The sequence below is a fragment of the Equus quagga genome, chromosome 7, assembly GCF_021613505.1.
Source record: "Equus quagga isolate Etosha38 chromosome 7, UCLA_HA_Equagga_1.0, whole genome shotgun sequence".
NCBI classification, from domain to species: Eukaryota; Metazoa; Chordata; class Mammalia; order Perissodactyla; family Equidae; genus Equus; species Equus quagga.
In genome coordinates this window covers 58,766,009-58,776,655 of record NC_060273.1, presented here as the reverse complement: position 1 = coordinate 58,776,655, position 10,647 = coordinate 58,766,009, and the positions used below count along the sequence as shown (strand labels likewise).

The 10,647-nt window shown below is 35.7% G+C and overlaps 1 non-coding gene across 1 annotated transcript; it reads right to left on the bottom strand.

Moving 5' to 3' along the window:
- Positions 1 to 7,090: 7,090 nt before the first annotated feature.
- LOC124243122 (U6 spliceosomal RNA) lies at positions 7,091 to 7,193 on the bottom strand. Its single transcript, XR_006889618.1, has one exon. It is a non-coding gene; the product is annotated as a U6 spliceosomal RNA (small nuclear RNA).
- Positions 7,194 to 10,647: the final 3,454 nt, after the last annotated feature.

Genomic DNA, 10,647 nt, shown 5'->3' with positions numbered 1-10,647 from the left:
TCCAACTGCAACATTAATTCTCTCTGGCCACTTAATATAATATACCCATGGGTTATGGGAATTAGGGACATGGATATATTTGGGGGACCATTATTCTGCCTATCAAAATACCTGTCATATCCATTCCTTCCTTTATGATAACCACGTGACTCTTTTGTTTTAGGCCCATCTATTAAGATCATTGCAATAGATTTTGATGGTCTTCTCTGCCTCTAGTTTCTCATCTCTCCAGACAGCCTCATCTCTGCTGGTAGACTAATCTCCGTAAAGTCTAGTACAGAGTATTATATCTCTTCTCAGAAAGTTTCATTGGCAGCCTTTTCTGTAAGTCAGTGCTCACCAAGCTCTTTTGATTATGCAACCCATCAATATAAATTTGTGTACACATTAATATGTTTTTATTTAATTATAATTTATGTTTATATGCTATTGCATTAATATTTTGTAAACTTATAAACACATGTAAATTAAAAATATATGCAAAACGTGAAATAAACAAGATTTAAAGATCTTTAAAACATTTTTGTACAAAATTCCTATTTCTCAGTAAAAATTATTATTAATATTATCAATGATAGAAATATGATGAAATTATGCAACACTATTTTGTGAAAATCTTGGTTTAACATTTTGATTTAATATGTTGAATACCTTGGACTACATGAAGATTAGTTTGATACTTGTTATAGGTGTTATAACTAAAAAAGTTGCCTCATGATATACGTACAAGAGAATATATTGTTTACTGCACCATCATGATATTTATTTTTCAATCTGCTTTGCCAATTGTGTGAAAGTGCTTTTTTTTCCCACGGAAATTTGACATGTAAATTTCTACCTTCTTTAACATTAATCAATTTTTGTTGCAGATTAATTAAATTAATCTTGTAAATTAATCAACTAAGCATTTTCATGTTATTAACAAATGGCTTTCAACCATCTGAAACTCATTTAGAAGATTCATATACAAACAAGAAAATTCCATTTCTAAATTTAAAAGTGTTGATATACATTTGTTTAAATATGTGACATGTCGTTTTAACAAATAATTTAAAAGTTTCCAAACATTTATATTCTAAATGTTCTATCCAGAGCTTTTTTTCTCTCCCCAAAACAGTTACTTTCTTGGTTATTAAACTAACTACATTTACCTTGAAGGAACAGATAAAGCATGTATGATATTTTAAATCTGTTGTCATTGTAGAGCAGGCCTGAAAATTTGGAATTTATTTCTCTAAAAGAAAAATATATAGTTCATCTTTAATTTGACAATTCTACAACTCTTTTAAGTGCTGTCTCTGTCCCTTGAGATCAGCAACAAACATCTGAGTGATACATAAGATGTTCCTGATGAATCCTTGTCTTAGTATGAAGTATTATAAAAACTCTACTAATTGAAATCATCTACGTCAATAGTATCCCAGGGCAGCTATACAAACACTGCAAGTGAGGGTGAGATTGAAGGAAATGACCCTTCTGTAAAGATGCCTTCCAACATTCATGTCTATCTAACATATGGGTCAAGTAAGAAAGCCATGCTGATCTTCATATTAAAAATTTTAGGTAGGAAATATAAATAGATATTTCAACGTGTTCTTCCCGTTCTCAGTGGATTAATTATTTTGTAAACCCCAAGTTGTAGATAGACCTCTGTACTAGAGAATAAAGCCCATACTCTCTTGTACAGAGTTCAAAGCCATCTAAGATCTCACTTTCATTCGATGACTCACCTGTAATTTTCTATCCTGTACATTTCCTGATGTAATTCATTCTACATAGACTACTATTCTCATTCTCCTATCCCCAATTTTTCCTTATCTAGTTCTCATCCTTCAAGCGACAGGACCAGACTTACTGCAGTTGCACAGTGAATGTTGGTTGAATGAAAGGCTTTCTGTTGATTTCTTTCAGTGTACTTTGCTCGAGTTGTAGTTAAATATCCATGTACTGGTTGACCTGTTTTTTGTCTCTGTGACTAGACCTACATCCTCAAAGGCATTTGGTGATGGTGACCATCAAATAAGTATTTGCAGCTAGGTCAGTGACTAGCAAGAGGTAGGTGCTTTATGACAGTTTATTGGATGAATAAATGTTATATCCTCCTGAAGCCTTTACAGATTCCTCATCTCACCTCGCCGTAATTAATATTTTCCTTTGTACAGAGTAGGTACCCAACTATTGAATTAGAATAAGATTCAGTAAGTGGCTCAGGCTTTTTTGTTTTTGTTTTCTGCTTTGTGCTGAGATCTGACCCAGTGGTAAAGGCACAAGCGGAATTTTGATTGCTAGAGTGTCGTATAGTTGAGATGGAAAGTTATTTGGAAGGGTGCCTGATGCTGAACATCAAACCTTTAGTTGTTCACTTACCAAAGTCATGTCTGTGTATGTTATTTCACAGCAATGTGCAAATTGCTTATGACTGTACCCGCTAGAATGGTACTCTATCTGAGCTCATTTGCAGCAGTTTAAAAACAAACTCCAGAGCCCAATATCACAACTGTTTTCTTCCTTTTTGATCTTACCTCATTAGGGGGACAGGGTAAGGGTTGTATAACGTGCTGAAATCTGTCAATACTTCGTGTTTCTTATTCATTAAAACCTTCAGATGCTGTTTTCCTAGCGGACCCATTTACCAGGGAGGGCGAGGAGAAAAACACTAAACAGGTGTTCTTGACTTGAAAAACAGCAATTTCAAGCAATTCACAAGGGGAGAAGTTGGAAATTTTCAGATTCTGAAGTTGTCACTGGGAGATAAATTTGGGTTACACATTCGCCTCTCATAAACAGGCTTTCTTTAACATAAATTTCTGCAGTGCACCAGGCCCCTGATTTCTCTGGGGGCAGACATGCTTCACAGAGCAATCATGCTGCAAAGAGATAGTGTATATTTTCCAAGCCTTCTTCCAAATGCACAAATGTGAGCTGGAGGAGTAGTATGCTGAGCTGATCACGTGGAATTCTAGCTTCCCCTGGCAGGGAGGAAAACACCTATGGTAAATATTGGGCTTGATTGATGGGAAAGTGTCTAAATTTTGAGTAATCTAAACTCAAGCTTAAATGTTTCTATAATACCCTAAGAAGATTATTTGTCAAATAAACAATGAAGTACATTAAGTATCTTATACGAAAGGACTGCAGAGTACTGTGTTTCTGCAGCAGCTATCTGAAGCAAGGGGAAAGTTAAAAGAGGTATTTCCTACAGCAGTGATTTTCTAAACGTGGTCCCTAGGCCAGTAGCATTAGCATTATGTAGCAGCTTGTTAGAAATTCATACTTTTGGGCCACACCCCCTGTAGTACTGAATCAGAAATTCTGGAGGTAAGGTTCAGCAATCTATGTTTTAGCAAGTGCTCTTGGTGATTCTGATGGATGTTAAAGTTGGAGAACCGTTGTTCTACGGAATTCAATTCATTCATTCATTGAACAAATATTTATTGGGTATCTAATAAGTTCTAGCCACTCTTTTTAGGCACTGATAATACAGCAGTGTGGACAAGTAGTCAAACTCTTGCTCTCTTGTGGCTTACATTCTGGTGGACAATCTGGAAAGTCAAAGGAAAGGAGGAATTCACTAGTTTGAGTACACCATTTTGGGCCCTGCAAGATGCCCTTTTCAGTGACCATAGTGTTTAAGGTAGGTTTGGTGAAAGTCACAATGTAAGCATTTGGGAACTGAACCAGACTTACTTCATTTTACAATATTAGCTACTTTCCCTTTCATGACCAGCTCTCCTGGGACGGGTTTCAAGATCTCCATCTGGATGCTCAGGGTCCATGACTTACCTAAATGGGAAGTTGATCTGCATAAATTTCTTCCTCCAAATGATTTGTTAATCATCTTTCTGTGTTTGGCACTCTAGTATGGGCATTGGAGATGAATTGATTGGCGTGATCCCTGACATCTGGGCTCCTATTCTAGAAAAGATTATCAATGAACAAAATGGTATAAAGACGTACAACTGGAGAACAGTCAACAAACAGATGGCTTAGATGATTAAATCAGTGTAAATAATCATTCTTATCATGAAAAATTGGAGGAAGAGTGGGTCCCGAGCATTTGGTCTTAGGTAGGCTAGAATCAAAAGGAGTTTGCTACCTTCCGTCTAGCTAGTCAGTTTTTCAACTGCTGTTTTCCCCTAAGGTTGAAAATTTTCATAAGAAAACATGCAAATAAGCCAAAAGACAAGTATATTAAACACTCATATAAATCCTTTAAGATTTGCCCTCTATACTGCCTCTTTCTTTCTCTTTGTCTTCACCACATATATTGTTTTGCCATTCTATTTGAAAGTTTCAGTTACAGATATTAAAATTTTTCACCCATCATAATTTAGCATGGATCTCTTAAGAATCAGGACCTATGCCTAAATCACCACAATGTCATCATCATTTCTAAGAAAATAGCACTAATTCCTAAATCGTTGAATATCTAAATCCTCTTCAAATATCTGTATTTTTTTTCAAGAATGTCTTTTTTGGTAATGTTTTATTTCTCCTCATGTAAGAATCCAATCAAGATTCATGCATGTCATTTTGCTTTTATGCTTCTTTGGTTTCTTTTAATCTGGAATTCTTCCCCAACTTTGACTTTTTTAGCAGTTCTAGTCAGTTATTATATATAATCTCCCACATTCTTGATTTGCTTGATTTTTTCCTCTTGGTGTCATTTAATGTGTACCTCTATCCCCTGGATTAACTGTGCACTGGAAGTTAGATCTGAAGGCTCAATTGGATTACGTTCAATAAGTGCTCAATTGCCTATAATGTGCCAGACATAGTGTGGGAAGCAAAGCAGACAAAGCCTTCTCTCATGAAGCTCAAATTTCATTTAGGGAAGCATACATGAAACAAACATATTATGAACTTAAATAAAGGTAACTTTCCCTAGTGGTAAGTGCTATGATGAAAATGAAGTGTGATGATGTGACAGTGAGTTAGTGACAGTTGATGACACAGGGGATGGCCAAGCAGGACCTCATTGTGGAGATGATGTTTGAATTGTGATTTGAATGGAAATGACAGAAAGCAGGGGATGAGGTGAAGAAAATCAATTTGCTAAACCCACTGACTGAAACAGACTTTCTGGAGGATGTTGAATTTCATGAGATTCTTGAATGAAGGAAGCAAGAGCTTGGGAAGCACTTAAGAATTTTAGGAGGATAATCTTGTGAATCATTGGACAGGGATTTGTGGGAACAGTCTTGATCAAGCAGATAATAATTCCAGTGAATCATGGAGCCTGCTCCCTTTTGTTAGTAGCTCCACATACATTTTACCTGGCTGGGTGCTGTAAAGCTAACAAAATGGACAAAAAGGAGAAAGTCTAAAAAAAATCATCAAGCAATATAATTCAAATTTGTCAAGTACTGTTGATTATCCTTATCCTTGGAAGTTCCTAAAATGCTATGGAGAACTTCATTGGGAGTCATGGGCCAGAAAAATCCAGTCTTCCACCGTGGGAAGTTGGGAAAGTGGAATTAATCTTAGTCCTTCTGCCATGTGTATCATCCTTCCTATCCCTTCGAAATGTGTGCCCTATTATTCAGGTCTACTTTTTGAGTTGCTGGAGTCCACTCTGGGTGCTTTTAAGAATTTGACTTTATTAAGCATGTGCAAATAAATATCAATAATGACATTTGTAGTGAATAGAGAGGGCAACTAAAGAAGATGCCTTTTTGAAGTTTTCATTTTGTTCCTTGGCAGAAAAGCAGGATAAAACTGGATATTCAAGTGCAGTTGTATGCCAGAATAGTGTGGTGGATAATTGTGTCAGATGAAATATCCACCTATACATATAGTGCATGTCTAGTAGGAGGTATCTGGTCCGTGGTTGATTTCTCAGCTTGCATTTGACATAGCCCAGGAGATGTTTTTGACACCTGTCAGAGAGAAGAAAGGAAATACTATCTGTGGAAGTACATGGGAAGGGAGCAGACTGAGCTCTGGCTGTTGACAAGAGAATCCTCAGAGAAAGGAGCACACTGGAGCAACCGACATTCCTCATCACTATCTCTGATAACTGTTCCTCACGTTAGGCCTCAGTCTGCCCATCTGTGAAACCTATCTGTGAAATGTGTTTACTGAAAATGCTTAATGTCTTGATGTATCAGGAAAAACAATAAAAAAAAGAAGACATTTGCCAGTTATGTAGTATTTCTAGGGATTTGTAATCAATGCATATGGTTCTCTGCAAGTCGGATTCTGTTTTTGATTTATGTCTTTCATGGTAAAATGCTGTGTGTGTGTCCACATGTGAGTTTGTGTTTACTCTTGGGAGGAAGAACCAAAGAGGATGAATACATTATTCCATTATAATGCAAATATATTTCAGGAAAATTAGTAGTTAATTTGCACACTTTCAAAAAGCCATAGTCTAGAGCAACGCTGTCCAATGGAAATTTCTGAGAGCAGGGAAATATTCTAAATTTGCATTGTCCATCATTGTAGCCACTAGCTACATGTGCTATGGAGCACTTGAGACAGTACTATGTACATATTATGTTGCATCAAAATCTTCACTATTTTTTCTCCTTTAAAATTAAGAACCTGATGGTCACCACTGAATTATATTCTCAGAGGTAACTGCTGTCTTCCATGGTGGTCAAATCCTTCTCTTTAACCTTCTGGTAGTATTTGCACTATTATCAAGCCCTGCCTTGAGATGGCTCTTCCGTCTTTCAAGTGCTGTAAACTCTTGAGCGTCTTCCTTGTTCTCTCGTTGATGTTTTTCTCTTCTTTCTGCTTACTTACTACAGCTCAGATCTAGTCTTCTGGATCCAGCCAAAAACTCCGATTCATGTTTTCTTTAAGACAATTTATTTAATTCTGATCTCTCCAATGCTCTGTCTTAAAATTTCACACATTTTCCTTGAAATTTCTTGTTTGATGTGCCAAAATTTAAGTTTGTAGTAAAAGGTAACTCACAATATTCATATTAAAATTAATCCCCCATCCTATGTTGAAAAGGCACCATTATATTTCCTGTTACCCTGACTTGAAGGCTTGGTCATCCCTGACTTTCCACACTTCTTTAGGCTCCCTCTCAGCTCAGCCAACACATGCTGGCAGTTGTTTTTTTTTTGTGTGTGTACAATAACATGGATACATCATGAATTTGCATGTCATCCTTATGCAAGGACCATGCTAATCTTCTCTGTATCATTCCAACTTTAATAGGTACTGCTGAAGTGAGCACAGTTCTTTCTTTCTAATGGATGTTGGGTTATCACTAGTTTCCTTTTCCACTGTTCATACCCTGGCTTAGGTCTTCTTTGGCTCACGTGTGCATTATTTTCAGTCCTCTAACTAGTGTTATTACGTTCAGTCTCAATTGGGGCTGTACTGTCCACTCTAGTTCTATCTCATCTCACTGTTCTGCACGCATCTTACCCTCCAGGCACATTGGCCTGCCCACTCTTGCTGAATTACTCTTGCTTCTCCAACCATGTGCTTTTGCTTAACACTACCAGCTCTGCCAAAAGTTGAATTGTCTTATTTGTGTGTTCAAATCCTACATGCTTTTAAGGTTTTTTTCTGTTATTCATGCATTACTCATCAACTGTTTATCGAGTGCATACTATGTGCAGGCACTGAACTAGACACCTATGTCTTTAGTCCTTAGCTCATAACAAGACAAGATCTCTGCTTTCAAGAAGCTTATATTATAATGGGAAATCTGACAAGTAAATAAGCAAATATGGTAGAGTGCGATAAGCTTCTACCTCATCATCATCTGGAAACCATATCAAACCACTTTGCTTCCTCTGAACTCATAGAGATTACTCATTGGCTGCTGAATTGCATTACTAATTTTTATCAGTTCTATCATTGATTATACTATTATGTGTCAATCTTATTTCCTCGATTACATTATAAACTCCCTGAAGGCAGAGAATACTTTTTATATGGGTGAATATACATTATAGCCTCTAGTCCACAGTATTTCATATAAAAAATATGTATCAAATATCTGGCAATTTATAAGAGAACTATGTTTTACTTTTGGAAATCTTTCCTTAGCCACTGCGTAATCATTTTTCTGTCCACATAAAATTCAGAAATGTGGTAAGAGAAGGTGAAATTTGTACGCAGTTTACATTGAATGACAGTTTTAAACATGTAAATTGAATTACATATGATATTTAAAGTATAATACGTATTACAAAGTGTTAGATGCTTATCCTTCAGATTTCCCCTGATATAAAATACTCAATAAATGTTAAAAATGAAGAACATAAGCTAGAATTATATTTCCAAACTACTATGAAATTTGTGAAATATATGCAATAATCAGAAGCCAAGAGTACAATATTATAATTGTTAGGTTGTAAAACCAGATGTTGATTTTTTTTTTAAATGGGTCTTTTATTAATGTAGAGGGATTTATGAAGGCTTAATTGTATGAAGCAGATTTTTCTGAGTGATCTTTAAAATAAATATAAATGAACTATAAGCTTTCAACATTCTCAATTAAAATAAATTATTATTGCATTTCAATCTAACCATAGCTTATTCCCAGATGTTAAGTGTAATACTTCTTGTTAAATTAACTTTCCATAAGGAATTTTTTTCTTTGCTTTTGCTTTAATTTTTAAAAATAGCTTTGCTAAGGCGTAATTGACATAAAATGAACTACACATATTTAAGGTATAAAATCTGATACATTGGACATAGCAATACCAGTGAAGCCAGCACTACCATCAAGATAATGCAGATATCCATCACTCTCAAAAGATTCCTCATTTGGCTTTGTAATCCCTCCGGCCCCTCCGTTTCTCCTGCACCAAAGGCAACCACTCATTTGTTTTCTGTCAGTATAGATTTGCATGTTTTGGAATTTTATGTAAATAAAATCAAACAGCGTGTGCTCTTTCTCGTCTGGTTTCTTTTACGTAGCAGAGTTGATTTCAGATTCATCTATGTTATAATGTTTAACAATAGTTCACTACTTTTTATCGCTGAATAGAAACACTGTTTTTTTATGTTGATTGTGCATCTTGCAATTTTACTGAATTCATTGATTAGTTCTAACAGTTTTTGGTAAAGTCTTCAGGGATTTCTATACATAATATCATGTCATCTTCAAAGAGAGATGCTTTCACTTCTTCCGTTTGGATTTGGATGCCTTCTTTTTTTTTTCTTGCCTAATTGCTCCGGCTAGGAATTCCAGTGCTATGTTGAATTGTTCAGTTTTTAAAGTGTAGATCTTCTGCATCTTTGGTCAGATTTACCCCTAAATAGTTCCTACTTTTTATGCTATGGTAAAAATGGTATTGTTTTATAACATTTCAAAGTCTAATTACTTGTTGATAAAATATAGAAAGACAATTGGTTTTTATATATTGATCTTCTATCCTGCACCTTAGTAAACTCATTTGTTAGTTCTACTAGATTTTTGTAGATTCCATTGGATTTTCTAGATAGCCAATCATGTTGGCCATGAATAAAGAGTTTTACTTGTTCCTTTCTAATCTTGATGCTTTTATTTCTTTTCCTTCCCTGATTGCGCTGCCTACAACCTCTAGTAGAGTGCTGAATACAGTAGAGTGGACATCCTTCTCTTATTCTTCATCTGAAGAGGAGAGCATTTGGTCTTTCATCATTAAGTCTAATGTTAGCTGCACGTTATTTATATCTGCTCTTTAATATTTGGAGAAAGCTCCCTTTATTCCTGGTTGGAAGAGTTTTTGTTGTTGTTGTTGTTGTTTTTTTAAGAGGAAGATTAGCCCTAGCTAACATCTGCTGCCAATTCTCCTCTTTTTGTTGAGGAAGACTGGCCCTGAGCTAACATCCATGCCCATCTTCCTCTACTTTATATGGGGGACGCCCACCACAGCATGGCTTGCCAAGTGGTGCCATGTCCGCACCCAGGATCCGAACCGGTGAGCCACCTCAGGCTGCCAAAGCAGAACATGTGCACTTAACTGCTGTGCCACCAGGTTGGCCCCTGCAAGAGTTTTTATCAGGAATAGATGATGGATTTTGTCAAATGATTTTTCTGCATAAGACTTTTCTGAAAAGGTCCTGTGTTTTTTTCCTTCTTTATACTGTTAAAATGGTAGATTACACTGATTGGTTTGTGGATATTGAAACACTGTTGCATTTGGTCATGTGTATTATTCTTTTTCTATATTGTGGGACTTGATATGCTAATATTGTGCTCAGGAATTTTACTTGTATGACCATGAGAGATATATTGATCTGTAATTTCCTTTTGCTACTATGTCTGCCAGATTTTGGTATCAAGGGAATCCTGGCCTTATAATGTGAGTTAGGAAGTATTCCTTCTTCTTTAAATTTTAGAAGGTTTTGTGTAGGATTTGTATTGTTTGTTCCTTAATTGCTTGGGACTGTTCACCAGAGAAATTATCTGTGACTGATGTTTACTTTCTGGTTAGATTGTTAACTATAGATTAAACTTCTTTAATAGATATAAGGTTATTGAAGTCATCTATTTCTTCTTGAGTGAGCTTTGTTAGTTCGTGTCTTTCAAGGAATTTGCCCATTTCATGTAAGGCGTCACATCTATTGCCATAAAGTTGTTCATAATATTTATTTATTATTTTTTAACAGCTTCACTGAGATATAATTTAGATACCATACAATTCACCTGCTTAAAAGGTACTATTCGATGACTTTTAGTATATT